Here is a 14,411-nt window from a genome sequence, read left to right on the forward strand (position 1 = left end):
TCTGTTAAACTGTTGCTTATGGCGGTCTCTGTGAGCTTCTCAGCGACATTCAGCCAGCCAGGTATCCTGCCTGCAGTAGATGGAATGTGGCAATGGAACGCTGGCTGCGCGTGTAATAATAGGCTCTGAGCCTTTATATACCTGTGCACAGCAGCAGCCACCTTCAGTCTGCTGCTGGACAGCCAGCAGCAGCAGCAGCAGGAGAGGTATGTAATCAGGAGCCCTCCTGCTAAGGGTAGACAGCTGCTCGTTCCACCCCACCCCCCGCCTTAATTGGTTCTCCTCCCTTCCAACGGTGTTGAGGCGGGTGGGAACAGCAGGGGGTGAAGGTGCTGTGTTTAAAGAGGTGGAGTTATGCAGATCTAAAACGCGTGGATTGCAGCAGCAGCAAGCCGAAAAGTGCAGGCATGTAAGGGATCTAGAGGTTGACAACATGTCTTCTTAACGGGAGTCCAGGAGCTCATCTCCACAAATGGACTTTTCAGGATCCTTGAGTGGCTCCGTAGTTTGAAACCAATTCTGGTTATCGCTTCTCGGCCTTTTGGCTAAGATCAAGTGTAGTATCTGTTCTTATCAGTTTAATATCTGATACGTCCCCTATCTGGGGACCGTATATTAAATGGATTTTTAGAACAGGGAGATGGAAAAAGAGCTTGCTCTGTCCACTCCACGCATTGACCTGGTATTGCAGTATCTCCAGGACCGGTGCACCCCTTCTTTAATGCAGTTTCTAAAATCAGAAAGAATTGAATTCAATGTTTTTGTTCATTTTGCTTGTTTGTCGGATTTTGGGATGGACTCTTTGGCTTTGCTTTTCTTCTCCTCATTGGATTTTTCATGTTCAAAGTTGCAGAAGCCAGATTACAAGCTCATTTTGGTTCAACTTCAGCAACTGTGCATTGCATTGCCATGTAATGTGATGCAATGCTATCTTTCTAGCTCTCCCTTTTTACTTCCTTTTGGATAAACAGACATATTAGGCAAGCATTTTGGAGCTTTCACCTAAATAACTACAGGTGGTGAGATAAGCTGCACAATATAATTGACCTTTCAGTATATTGTTGCACACACACCATCTATTTAGCAAATGCCCTTGTTATCAACAGCAGCCTTTTAAACTCACCTGAGCTAACAGGTATGTGCGCTGGTTACTCTGCTGCGCTTAAAATTTCTTTTTTGGTTTGCTACAATGCCTTTTCTGAAACGTTGTCTCCTTCTGCTGGAACACTGACTTCTTTCATTTAATGCCTGCAGACTATAAAAGAGAACCCAACCCAAAAAGTTTGGTTGATTAGTCTGTGGCATTCTGTTAAACTGTTGCTTATGGCGGTCTCTGTGAGCTTCTCAGCGACATTCAGCCAGCCAGGTATCCTGCCTGCAGTAGATGGAATGTGGCAATGGAACGCTGGCTGCGCGTGTCATAATAGGCTCTGAGCCTTTATATACCTGTGCACAGCAGCAGCCACCTTCAGTCTGCTGCTGGACAGCCAGCAGCAGCAGCAGCAGGAGAGGTATGTAATCAGGAGCCCTCCTGCTAAGGGTAGACAGCTGCTCGTTCCACCCCACCCCCCGCCTTAATTGGTTCTCCTCCCTTCCAACGGTGTTGAGGCGGATGGGAACAGCAGGGGGTGAAGGTGCTGTGTTTAAAGAGGTGGAGTTATGCAGATCTAAAACGCGTGGATTGCAGCAGCAGCAAGCCGAAAAGTGCAGGCATGTAAGGGATCTAGAGGTTGACAACATGTCTTCTTAACGGGAGTCCAGGAGCTCATCTCCACAAATGGACTTTTCAGGATCCTTGGGTGGCTCCGTAGTTTGAAACCAATTCTGGTTATCGCTTCTCGGCCTTTTGGCAAAGATCAAGTGTAGTATCTGTTCTTATCAGTTTAATATCTGATACGTCCCCTATCTGGGGACCATATATTAAATGGATTTTTAGAACAGGGAGATGGAAAAAGAGCTTGCTCTGTCCACTCCACGCATTGACCTGGTATTGCAGTATCTCCAGGACCGGTGCACCCCTTCTTTAATGCAGTTTCTAAAATCAGAAAGAATTGAATTCAATGTTTTTTGTTCATTTTGCTTGTTTGTCGGATTTTGGGATGGACTCTTTGGCTTTGCTTTTCTTCTCCTCATTGGATTTTTCATGTTCAAAGTTGCAGAAGCCAGATTACAAGCTCATTTTGGTTCAACTTCAGCAACTGTGCATTGCATTGCCATGTAATGTGATGCAATGCTATCTTTCTAGCTCTCCCTTTTTACTTCCTTTTGGATAAACAGACATATTAGGCAAGCATTTTGGAGCTTTCACCTAAATAACTACAGGTGGTGAGATAAGCTGCACAATATAATTGACCTTTCAGTATATTGTTGCACACACACCATCTATTTAGCAAATGCCCTTGTTATCAACAGCAGCCTTTTAAACTCACCTGAGCTAACAGGTATGTGCGCTGGTTACTCTGCTGCGCTTAAAATTTCTTTTTTGGTTTGCTACAATGCCTTTTCTGAAACGTTGTCTCCTTCTGCTGGAACACTGACTTCTTTCATTTAATGCCTGCAGACTATAAAAGAGAACCCAACCCAAAAAGTTTGGTTGATTAGTCTGTGGCATTCTGTTAAACTGTTGCTTATGGCGGTCTCTGTGAGCTTCTCAGCGACATTCAGCCAGCCAGGTATCCTGCCTGCAGTAGATGGAATGTGGCAATGGAACGCTGGCTGCGCGTGTCATAATAGGCTCTGAGCCTTTATATACCTGTGCACAGCAGCAGCCACCTTCAGTCTGCTGCTGGACAGCCAGCAGCAGCAGCAGCAGGAGAGGTATGTAATCAGGAGCCCTCCTGCTAAGGGTAGACAGCTGCTCGTTCCACCCCACCCCCCACCTTAATTGGTTCTCCTCCCTTCCAACGGTGTTGAGGCGGGTGGGAACAGCAGGGGGTGAAGGTGCTGTGTTTAAAGAGGTGGAGTTATGCAGATCTAAAACGCGTGGATTGCAGCAGCAGCAAGCCGAAAAGTGCAGGCATGTAAGGGATCTAGAGGTTGACAACATGTCTTCTTAACGGGAGTCCAGGAGCTCATCTCCACAAATGGACTTTTCAGGATCCTTGGGTGGCTCCGTAGTTTGAAACCAATTCTGGTTATCGCTTCTCGGCCTTTTGGCTAAGATCAAGTGTAGTATCTGTTCTTATCAGTTTAATATCTGATACGTCCCCTATCTGGGGACCATATATTAAATGGATTTTTAGAACAGGGAGATGGAAAAAGAGCTTGCTCTGTCCACTCCACGCATTGACCTGGTATTGCAGTATCTCCAGGACCGGTGCACCCCTTCTTTAATGCAGTTTCTAAAATCAGAAATAATTGAATTCAATGTTTTTTGTTCATTTTGCTTGTTTGTCGGATTTTGGGATGGACTCTTTGGCTTTGCTTTTCTTCTCCTCATTGGATTTTTCATGTTCAAAGTTGCAGAAGCCAGATTACAAGCTCATTTTGGTTCAACTTCAGCAACTGTGCATTGCATTGCCATGTAATGTGATGCAATGCTATCTTTCTAGCTCTCCCTTTTTACTTCCTTTTGGATAAACAGACATATTAGGCAAGCATTTTGGAGCTTTCACCTAAATAACTACAGGTGGTGAGATAAGCTGCACAATATAATTGACCTTTCAGTATATTGTTGCACACACACCATCTATTTAGCAAATGCCCTTGTTATCAACAGCAGCCTTTTAAACTCACCTGAGCTAACAGGTATGTGCGCTGGTTACTCTGCTGCGCTTAAAATTTCTTTTTTGGTTTGCTACAATGCCTTTTCTGAAACGTTGTCTCCTTCTGCTGGAACACTGACTTCTTTCATTTAATGCCTGCAGACTATAAAAGAGAACCCAACCCAAAAAGTTTGGTTGATTAGTCTGTGGCATTCTGTTAAACTGTTGCTTATGGCGGTCTCTGTGAGCTTCTCAGCGACATTCAGCCAGCCAGGTATCCTGCCTGCAGTAGATGGAATGTGGCAATGGAACGCTGGCTGCGCGTGTCATAATAGGCTCTGAGCCTTTATATACCTGTGCACAGCAGCAGCCACCTTCAGTCTGCTGCTGGACAGCCAGCAGCAGCAGCAGCAGGAGAGGTATGTAATCAGGAGCCCTCCTGCTAAGGGTAGACAGCTGCTCGTTCCACCCCACCCCCCGCCTTAATTGGTTCTCCTCCCTTCCAACGGTGTTGAGGCGGGTGGGAACAGCAGGGGGTGAAGGTGCTGTGTTTAAAGAGGTGGAGTTATGCAGATCTAAAACGCGTGGATTGCAGCAGCAGCAAGCCGAAAAGTGCAGGCATGTAAGGGATCTAGAGGTTGACAACATGTCTTCTTAACGGGAGTCCAGGAGCTCATCTCCACAAATGGACTTTTCAGGATCCTTGGGTGGCTCCGTAGTTTGAAACCAATTCTGGTTATCGCTTCTCGGCCTTTTGGCTAAGACCATTTGGTTGCAGCCTGATAGGTGCGAGTTCTCTGGAGGAATCCAGGCCTTTTTGCGAAAGGATTTGGCGATTTTCTGTGGTATTATACCGACAGGTTTTGAAGATGAACTTCGTGAAGAATACTATCCGAATTGGAGTGGATCCATCAGTTTCCGAGAGGAATAATGTGTCCTTCATCGTGGAGAAACTTTTGGAAGGAAAAGCTGGAGCAAAACGAGGCGACTTCTACAGCGTCAACGAGTTTCCTAAATCAGGTACATATGACGTGACTTTTGTAGAAGAAAATACCTGCCTTGATGTGTTTGAGTGGCTTCGGAGTCACACTGATGATCCTTTCTTGGAAGGGGTGTGGTTTGAACCCTTGTTTGGACTTCAAGAAAAGATTGTGTGGGTAACAGTTTATAACCCTTTTACTGAGCCAGCATTGCTTGAAGGCTTCCTTGCACGGTACTGTGATTATGTGCGTAAAGGGGAAAAGCAGTTTAATTCTTTAGGTATTTTCAACTGCAAATACAAGTTTCGGGTGAAACTGAAGAAGGATCCTGGAAGTGTGGGAGGCTTTAGACATCCTCCTGCGAATTTTTCTGTGGCGGGACATAGGGGCTTCCTTTACTATGTAGGGCAGCCTATGTATTGCAGGAAATGTTACTGCTTTGGACATGTGCAGGATGCATGTAAGAAAGGGCAATGTTGCCGTAACTGCAAAGAGGAGGGGCATGTGGCAAGTGCGTGCCCGAAGCCCAAGGCTTGTGACATGTGTGGAAGTGGTGAGCACATGTTTAAAGATTGCCCGCAGGGTGTGCCCAGGAAAACTGATAAGGAGAGGAAAAAGGAGGAGGAGGAGAGGAGGGTTTTGCAGCAGATAGAAAGAGAAACTGCTAGAATGGAGAGAGAGCAGAGGAGGCGGAGTGAAAGGTCTGCCCCTGAAACTGTGAGTCTGAGGCCTGCTTACCAGAAGGAGAAAAAGGCACCTAAAATGGAGAAGGAGCTTGTGAAAGAATTGAGGAGAATGGAGGGGCAGATGAATGCAGCGGGAGAAGGAAGGTGTCCGGATACGTTGGACTTTCAGGACGTTGTAGATGCTGCAGATTGTATGGAAACTGGGGAAGGGTCATCACACCCTTCAGATCCTGAGAATATTGAGGAGTACTTCTCCGATGAGGGTGGGGGGAGTAGAAAGTGTCACAGGGAGGGTGGTGGGGCAAATGATGAAGAAGATATCAAGGCACCGCAGCGAAAAGTGGGTGCCAAGAAAGCAAGGTGGGGTGATGGTGATGCTGCTAGCGGCTCGGAAACGAGTTGCTCGGTTCAGATGGTGGAAGAAGATAGTGGGGGTGCTGGTTAAGGTTGCCTTGCAATATGCGTGATAATGCCTATTATAAGCTTTGACTTAAGTCAAAGGCTTTTTCTTGTGAGTGGAGTTTTTGTAGTGTTTTTGTAACTTTTCTGTTTTCGTTTTTTTTAGGAGGTTTAAAAAAGGAAAAAATGGGTTTTACTATAATTTCACAAAATGTGAGAGTGTTTAAAAATAAGGCCAGGAGGGCTGCAATTTTTGATTTTTTGGCTATGAAGAATGCATCGATTTTTTGTTTGCAAGAGTGTGGAGTGGTGGATGGGGTGAGAGGAGATGAATGGTCTCATGGAGCATCTGTGTGGTCGGGGAGTGCATGTAATAAAAATGATGGTGTGGGGATTTTAGTTAAAGGGAGGGAGGTGGTTTTGAGTGATTATGTGGTGATTGATGTGGGGAGGTGCATTTTAGCAAATTTTGAGTATAAAAATGTTAAATTTTGTGTTATTAATGTTTATGCGCCGGTGGAGAAAAATGACCGGAAAAAGTTATTTGAAAAAATTAAACTTTTTGTTCCGGGAAGAATGCCTGTGGTGATTGTGGGTGATATGAATTGTGATGTGGGGAGAGTGAATGTGGATGTGTCTGGGAAAACTTTGTTAGAGTTGGTTAGTGATTTTGATTTGCATGATATGCAAAGTGTATGTAAAGTGAGGCCTTTGTTAAATACCTTCTTTTCCGAAAGTGGAAGAATACAATCTAGATTGGATTACTGTTTTATTTCAAAAAATATGATTCCTGTTGACTATAAGCAGGAGAATGTTTTGTTTTCAGATCATGTGTGCATGTCGTGTGAGTTGGATGTGAATGTGAATGGGGTGTTTGGGAAAGGTTTGTGGAAGTTGAATGTTAAGTTATTGGAGTATGAGGAAGTAAGAAAGGAATATGCAAGACGGTATGAGGAGTGGTGTGAGTGTAAAAATGGTTTTGGGAATGTTTGTGGGTGGTGGGATTGGGTTAAAAAACAGACAAAAATTTTTTTCAAAAATTTGGGTTATAAGATGGCAGCAGTCAAGAGGAGACATTTTGTGAGTTTAAATGCACGTTTAAGTTTCTTGTATAAATTGAGGGAGGGAGGGATGGAGGTGGAGGAGGATATTTTACAAGTGAAAAAGGAGGTTCATGAGTTCTTGTTGGAAAAAGGGAGGAGTATTGTCTTTAGAGCAAAAGTTGATAATTTGGAGTATGATGAAAAATGTTCACGTTTTTTTTTCAAGAAGGTTTTTGGGAAAAAGCAAAATATGTGTGTGTTGAATGGAGCAGATGGAAGCGAGGTGAGTGGAGAGGATATGTGTGAGGAAGTGGCAAAGTTTTATGAGGATTTGTATGCTGTAAAGTGGAGGGATGAGTGTTTGGAGAATGATGTTTTGAGTACGTTAGAGAGTAAATTGAATGAGGCGGAAAGAGAGAGGCTGATGGATGCTGTGACAAGTGATGAAGTATGGAAGGTTATGTGTAGTATGGCTTTGAATAAGACGCCGGGGGAGGATGGTCTTCCAGTAGAATTTTACCGCATGATGTGGGATGTGATTGGGAGTGATTTTGTGGATTTTTGTAAGTATATGTGGGAAAATATGGAGGTGGCAGGTAGTATGCGTGCAGGTATGGTTGTATTGATTCCGAAAAAGGGTGATTTGAAGAGTCTGAAAAACTGGAGGCCAATAACATTATTGAACTGTGATTATAAGATCTACGCAAAATTAATGGCAAATAGGATGCGTGATGTGATAGAGAGTGTGATTGGGGATGAGCAGTGTTGTGCAGTACCTGGGAGACGGATTCACGAGTGTGTGTGTATATTGAGAGATTGTCTATGGGATTGTATGAGCCGGAAGAAGAGTGTGTTTTTGTTGAGCCTGGATTTTGAAAAGGCGTATGATAGGTTGTCGCATGGTTTTTTGTTTAGAGTGTTGCTGAGAATGGGTTTTCCTGCTGATTTTGTTGGGAGAGTGAGAAGTCTATATACAGATATTTATAGTTGTGTTTTAATGAACGGTTATGTCGGTAGGAGAGTGAATGTGCATTCGGGCGTGAGGCAGGGGTGTCCGTTATCCCCTGTGGCTTTTATTTGTGCAATTGAACCTTTGTTGTGTATGTTGAGGAAGGATAAAGTGGTTCGAGGTGTGCAAGTGCCGGGAGGTGGAGGAAGAGAGTGGAAGGTGAGTGGTTATATGGATGACGTGTGTGTATTATGTGATTCTGAATGTTCGGTGAGGCGGGTGAAGTTGTTAGTGTCTATCTTTTGTGGTGCGTCTGCATTTAAAGTGAATTGGGAAAAGAGTGAGTGTAAGGTTTTTGGAAGTGGTATTTTGAGTAGAGATGTAGGTGTGAACGTAGTGAGTGGGCCCATTAAGGTTTTGGGAGTGAAGTTTTCAGAAAGATTGGATGGGAAAGAAAGTTGGGATGATGCGAAAGAGAAGGTTGAAAAGAAGTTATGTTTTTGGAAGTTGAGAAGCCTTACTTTCTTTGGAAAAATCTTAGTCATTAAAAGCGTGGTGTTGCCTATTTTTTTATATGTTGCAGTTGTGTTTCCACCAGGTTATATGGTTTTGAGAGGATTGAATAGGATTTTGTTTGTTTTTTTGTGGAATTCTAAAATGGAGAGGGCGCGGAGGGAAGTGTTGGTGAAGCGTATGGAGAAAGGTGGTTTGGGTTTTCCAAATTTAGAAGTTTTTTTGGGTGTGAATATTGTGGTGTTTGTGCTGAAAGTGATTATGGGCGATGGAAAGTTTTCATGTATGTGTGGATATTTATTTGGGGCTTATTCTTTTCGTTTGAAGTGGAGAGAGAGGGATTTGCGGTGTCCGGTTGCTTTTGAGGTGCCCGTGTGGTATGTGTGGGTTTATAAGTTTTTGGTGAAGTATGAGTTGTGTGATGTGGATGTGAGGTTGTTGGGAAATAAGAAGGCTGTGTACAGGATGATTGAGTGTAGAGAAATGGAGAGTGGAATAAATTTGGTGAGAGGGTGTGATGTGCAAAAAGTATGGAAGAAGGTGCGGATGGGTGGTATGACAAATAAGCAGAGTGAGGTTGTGTGGCAGTCTTTGCATGGAGTGTTGCCAGTAAGAGAGTTTCAGAGGAATAGAGGTTTAGTGAGGAGTGAAACGTGTCCAAGAAATGGCTGTGGTGGAAGGGAAAGTGTGTTGCATGTTTTTTGGAATTGCCAGTATGCTAGAGATGTGATTGGGAGAATGGGGCCTTTGTGTAAAGAATTGTGTGGTGTGAATTTGTTGTCCTTTGAGTTGTTTATGTTTGGTTTGGGAATATGTGATGGGACGAAGGAACGAGTCTTGTGGTTGATGCTTGCGTGTATAAAGGAAGTGTTATGGGATGTGAGGAATGTGTATGTGTTTAAAAGGAAGGAAATTGCTGTAAAGGATAGTGTGAAGGTGATTATGGGGAAGATGTATGTGTGTTTCCTATGGGACAAAAAGAGGAGAGGGGAAGTGGATGCGGAGGGAATATGGAAAGTTAAAAAGTGGAGATATTTTGTAAATACTTCTTGATCTTGTTTTCTGTGTAAGGTTTAAAAAGAAGAAATAAAAATTTTCCGGTGATGATGGGAGCAGCATTTGTGTCGTTGAGATGATGCAGCTGTTTGGAAGGAAGTTCCTTTGGTCGTGACTATAGACCGTGGATTTCCCCATCTGAGGGAAAAAAAAAAAAAAAAAAAAAAAAAAAAAAAATCTGTTCTTATCAGTTTAATATCTGATACGTCCCCTATCTGGGGACCATATATTAAATGGATTTTTAGAACAGGGAGATGGAAAAAGAGCTTGCTCTGTCCACTCCACGCATTGACAAGGTATTGCAGTATCTCCAGGACCGGTGCACCCCTTCTTTAATGCAGTTTCTAAAATCAGAAAGAATTGAATTCAATGTTTTTTGTTCATTTTGCTTGTTTGTCGGATTTTGGGATGGACTCTTTGGCTTTGCTTTTCTTCTCCTCATTGGATTTTTCATGTTCAAAGTTGCAGAAGCCAGATTACAAGCTCATTTTGGTTCAACTTCAGCAACTGTGCATTGCATTGCCATGTAATGTGATGCAATGCTATCTTTCTAGCTCTCCCTTTTTACTTCCTTTTGGATAAACAGACATATTAGGCAAGCATTTTGGAGCTTTCACCTAAATAACTACAGGTGGTGAGATAAGCTGCACAATATAATTGACCTTTCAGTATATTGTTGCACACACACCATCTATTTAGCAAATGCCCTTGTTATCAACAGCAGCCTTTTAAACTCACCTGAGCTAACAGGTATGTGCGCTGGTTACTCTGCTGCGCTTAAAATTTCTTTTTTGGTTTGCTACAATGCCTTTTCTGAAACGTTGTCTCCTTCTGCTGGAACACTGACTTCTTTCATTTAATGCCTGCAGACTATAAAAGAGAACCCAACCCAAAAAGTTTGGTTGATTAGTCTGTGGCATTCTGTTAAACTGTTGCTTATGGCGGTCTCTGTGAGCTTCTCAGCGACATTCAGCCAGCCAGGTATCCTGCCTGCAGTAGATGGAATGTGGCAATGGAACGCTGGCTGCGCGTGTAATAATAGGCTCTGAGCCTTTATATACCTGTGCACAGCAGCAGCCACCTTCAGTCTGCTGCTGGACAGCCAGCAGCAGCAGCAGCAGGAGAGGTATGTAATCAGGAGCCCTCCTGCTAAGGGTAGACAGCTGCTCGTTCCACCCCACCCCCCGCCTTAATTGGTTCTCCTCCCTTCCAACGGTGTTGAGGCGGGTGGGAACAGCAGGGGGTGAAGGTGCTGTGTTTAAAGAGGTGGAGTTATGCAGATCTAAAACGCGTGGATTGCAGCAGCAGCAAGCCGAAAAGTGCAGGCATGTAAGGGATCTAGAGGTTGACAACATGTCTTCTTAACGGGAGTCCAGGAGCTCATCTCCACAAATGGACTTTTCAGGATCCTTGGGTGGCTCCGTAGTTTGAAACCAATTCTGGTTATCGCTTCTCGGCCTTTTGGCTAAGATCAAGTGTAGTATCTGTTCTTATCAGTTTAATATCTGATACGTCTCCTATCTGGGGACCGTATATTAAATGGATTTTTAGAACAGGGAGATGGAAAAAGAGCTTGCTCTGTCCACTCCACGCATTGACCTGGTATTGCAGTATCTCCAGGACCGGTGCACCCCTTCTTTAATGCAGTTTCTAAAATCAGAAAGAATTGAATTCAATGTTTTTTGTTCATTTTGCTTGTTTGTCGGATTTTGGGATGGACTCTTTGGCTTTGCTTTTCTTCTCCTCATTGGATTTTTCATGTTCAAAGTTGCAGAAGCCAGATTACAAGCTCATTTTGGTTCAACTTCAGCAACTGTGCATTGCATTGCCATGTAATGTGATGCAATGCTATCTTTCTAGCTCTCCCTTTTTACTTCCTTTTGGATAAACAGACATATTAGGCAAGCATTTTGGAGCTTTCACCTAAATAACTACAGGTGGTGAGATAAGCTGCACAATATAATTGACCTTTCAGTATATTGTTGCACACACACCATCTATTTAGCAAATGCCCTTGTTATCAACAGCAGCCTTTTAAACTCACCTGAGCTAACAGGTATGTGCGCTGGTTACTCTGCTGCGCTTAAAATTTCTTTTTTGGTTTGCTACAATGCCTTTTCTGAAACGTTGTCTCCTTCTGCTGGAACACTGACTTCTTTCATTTAGTGCCTGCAGACTATAAAAGAGAACCCAACCCAAAAAGTTCGGTTGATTAGTCTGTGGCATTCTGTTAAACTGTTGCTTATGGCGGTCTCTGTGAGCTTCTCAGCGACATTCAGCCAGCCAGGTATCCTGCCTGCAGTAGATGGAATGTGGCAATGGAACGCTGGCTGCGCGTGTCATAATAGGCTCTGAGCCTTTATATACCTGTGCACAGCAGCAGCCACCTTCAGTCTGCTGCTGGACAGCCAGCAGCAGCAGCAGCAGGAGAGGTATGTAATCAGGAGCCCTCCTGCTAAGGGTAGACAGCTGCTCGTTCCACCCCACCCCCCGCCTTAATTGGTTCTCCTCCCTTCCAACGGTGTTGAGGCGGGTGGGAACAGCAGGGGGTGAAGGTGCTGTGTTTAAAGAGGTGGAGTTATGCAGATCTAAAACGCGTGGATTGCAGCAGCAGCAAGCCGAAAAGTGCAGGCATGTAAGGGATCTAGAGGTTGACAACATGTCTTCTTAACGGGAGTCCAGGAGCTCATCTCCACAAATGGACTTTTCAGGATCCTTGGGTGGCTCCGTAGTTTGAAACCAATTCTGGTTATCGCTTCTCGGCCTTTTGGCTAAGATCAAGTGTAGTATCTGTTCTTATCAGTTTAATATCTGATACGTCCCCTATCTGGGGACCATATATTAAATGGATTTTTAGAACAGGGAGATGGAAAAAGAGCTTGCTCTGTCCACTCCACGCATTGACCTGGTATTGCAGTATCTCCAGGACTGGTGCACCCCTTCTTTAATGCAGTTTCTAAAATCAGAAAGAATTGAATTCAATGTTTTTTGTTCATTTTGCTTGTTTGTCGGATTTTGGGATGGACTCTTTGGCTTTGCTTTTCTTCTCCTCATTGGATTTTTCATGTTCAAAGTTGCAGAAGCCAGATTACAAGCTCATTTTGGTTCAACTTCAGCAACTGTGCATTGCATTGCCATGTAATGTGATGCAATGCTATCTTTCTAGCTCTCCCTTTTTACTTCCTTTTGGATAAACAGACATATTAGGCAAGCATTTTGGAGCTTTCACCTAAATAACTACAGGTGGTGAGATAAGCTGCACAATATAATTGACCTTTCAGTATATTGTTGCACACACACCATCTATTTAGCAAATGCCCTTGTTATCAACAGCAGCCTTTTAAACTCACCTGAGCTAACAGGTATGTGCGCTGGTTACTCTGCTGCGCTTAAAATTTCTTTTTTGGTTTGCTACAATGCCTTTTCTGAAACGTTGTCTCCTTCTGCTGGAACACTGACTTCTTTCATTTAATGCCTGCAGACTATAAAAGAGAACCCAACCCAAAAAGTTTGGTTGATTAGTCTGTGGCATTCTGTTAAACTGTTGCTTATGGCGGTTTCTGTGAGCTTCTCAGCGACATTCAGCCAGCCAGGTATCCTGCCTGCAGTAGATGGAATGTGGCAATGGAACGCTGGCTGCGCGTGTCATAATAGGCTCTGAGCCTTTATATACCTGTGCACAGCAGCAGCCACCTTCAGTCTGCTGCTGGACAGCCAGCAGCAGCAGCAGCAGGAGAGGTATGTAATCAGGAGCCCTCCTGCTAAGGGTAGACAGCTGCTCGTTCCACCCCACCCCGCGCCTTAATTGGTTCTCCTCCCTTCCAACGGTGTTGAGGCGGGTGGGAACAGCAGGGGGTGAAGGTGCTGTGTTTAAAGAGGTGGAGTTATGCAGATCTAAAACGCGTGGATTGCAGCAGCAGCAAGCCGAAAAGTGCAGGCATGTAAGGGATCTAGAGGTTGACAACATGTCTTCTTAACGGGAGTCCAGGAGCTCATCTCCACAAATGGACTTTTCAGGATCCTTGAGTGGCTCCGTAGTTTGAAACCAATTCTGGTTATCGCTTCTCGGCCTTTTGGCTAAGATCAAGTGTAGTATCTGTTCTTATCAGTTTAATATCTGATACGTCCCCTATCTGGGGACCATATATTAAATGGATTTTTAGAACAGGGAGATGGAAAAAGAGCTTGCTCTGTCCACTCCACGCATTGACCTGGTATTGCAGTATCTCCAGGACCGGTGCACCCCTTCTTTAATGCAGTTTCTAAAATCAGAAAGAATTGAATTCAATGTTTTTTGTTCATTTTGCTTGTTTGTCGGATTTTGGGATGGACTCTTTGGCTTTGCTTTTCTTCTCCTCATTGGATTTTTCATGTTCAAAGTTGCAGAAGCCAGATTACAAGCTCATTTTGGTTCAACTTCAGCAACTGTGCATTGCATTGCCATGTAATGTGATGCAATGCTATCTTTCTAGCTCTCCCTTTTTACTTCCTTTTGGATAAACAGACATATTAGGCAAGCATTTTGGAGCTTTCACCTAAATAACTACAGGTGGTGAGATAAGCTGCACAATATAATTGACCTTTCAGTATATTGTTGCACACACACCATCTATTTAGCAAATGCCCTTGTTATCAACAGCAGCCTTTTAAACTCACCTGAGCTAACAGGTATGTGCGCTGGTTACTCTGCTGCGCTTAAAATTTCTTTTTTGGTTTGCTACAATGCCTTTTCTGAAACGTTGTCTCCTTCTGCTGGAACACTGACTTCTTTCATTTAATGCCTGCAGACTATAAAAGAGAACCCATCCCAAAAAGTTTGGTTGATTAGTCTGTGGCATTCTGTTAAACTGTTGCTTATGGCGGTCTCTGTGAGCTTCTCAGCGACATTCAGCCAGCCAGGTATCCTGCCTGCAGTAGATGGAATGTGGCAATGGAACGCTGGCTGCGCGTGTCATAATAGGCTCTGAGCCTTTATATACCTGTGCACAGCAGCAGCCACCTTCAGTCTGCTGCTGGACAGCCAGCAGCAGCAGCAGCAGGAGAGGTATGTAATCAGGAGCCCTCCTGCTAAGGGTAGACAT

At 44.0% G+C, this 14,411-nt stretch overlaps 7 non-coding genes across 7 annotated transcripts; all 7 read left to right on the top strand.

The window, feature by feature from the left end:
• The first annotated feature begins 525 nt into the window (after positions 1-525).
• Positions 526-716, top strand: LOC141243287 (U2 spliceosomal RNA). The gene has a single exon (XR_012307576.1). It is a non-coding gene; the product is annotated as a U2 spliceosomal RNA (small nuclear RNA).
• A 1,114-nt stretch (positions 717-1,830) lies between these two features.
• On the top strand, positions 1,831-2,021 carry LOC141243318 (U2 spliceosomal RNA). Its single transcript, XR_012307605.1, has one exon. It is a non-coding gene; the product is annotated as a U2 spliceosomal RNA (small nuclear RNA).
• A 1,115-nt stretch (positions 2,022-3,136) lies between these two features.
• LOC141243221 (U2 spliceosomal RNA) lies at positions 3,137-3,327 on the top strand. Its single transcript, XR_012307516.1, has one exon. It is a non-coding gene; the product is annotated as a U2 spliceosomal RNA (small nuclear RNA).
• A 6,133-nt stretch (positions 3,328-9,460) lies between these two features.
• LOC141243349 (U2 spliceosomal RNA) lies at positions 9,461-9,660 on the top strand. Its single transcript, XR_012307627.1, has one exon. It is a non-coding gene; the product is annotated as a U2 spliceosomal RNA (small nuclear RNA).
• A 1,115-nt stretch (positions 9,661-10,775) lies between these two features.
• Positions 10,776-10,966, top strand: LOC141243305 (U2 spliceosomal RNA). Its single transcript, XR_012307593.1, has one exon. It is a non-coding gene; the product is annotated as a U2 spliceosomal RNA (small nuclear RNA).
• A 1,115-nt stretch (positions 10,967-12,081) lies between these two features.
• On the top strand, positions 12,082-12,272 carry LOC141243288 (U2 spliceosomal RNA). Its single transcript, XR_012307577.1, has one exon. It is a non-coding gene; the product is annotated as a U2 spliceosomal RNA (small nuclear RNA).
• Positions 12,273-13,387: 1,115 nt separating this feature from the next.
• On the top strand, positions 13,388-13,578 carry LOC141243223 (U2 spliceosomal RNA). Its single transcript, XR_012307518.1, has one exon. It is a non-coding gene; the product is annotated as a U2 spliceosomal RNA (small nuclear RNA).
• Positions 13,579-14,411: the final 833 nt, after the last annotated feature.

This window comes from Phyllobates terribilis, unplaced genomic scaffold (assembly GCF_046119375.1).
Source record: "Phyllobates terribilis strain yellow unplaced genomic scaffold, ASM4611937v1 Scaffold_1213__1_contigs__length_355869, whole genome shotgun sequence".
NCBI classification, from domain to species: Eukaryota; Metazoa; Chordata; class Amphibia; order Anura; family Dendrobatidae; genus Phyllobates; species Phyllobates terribilis.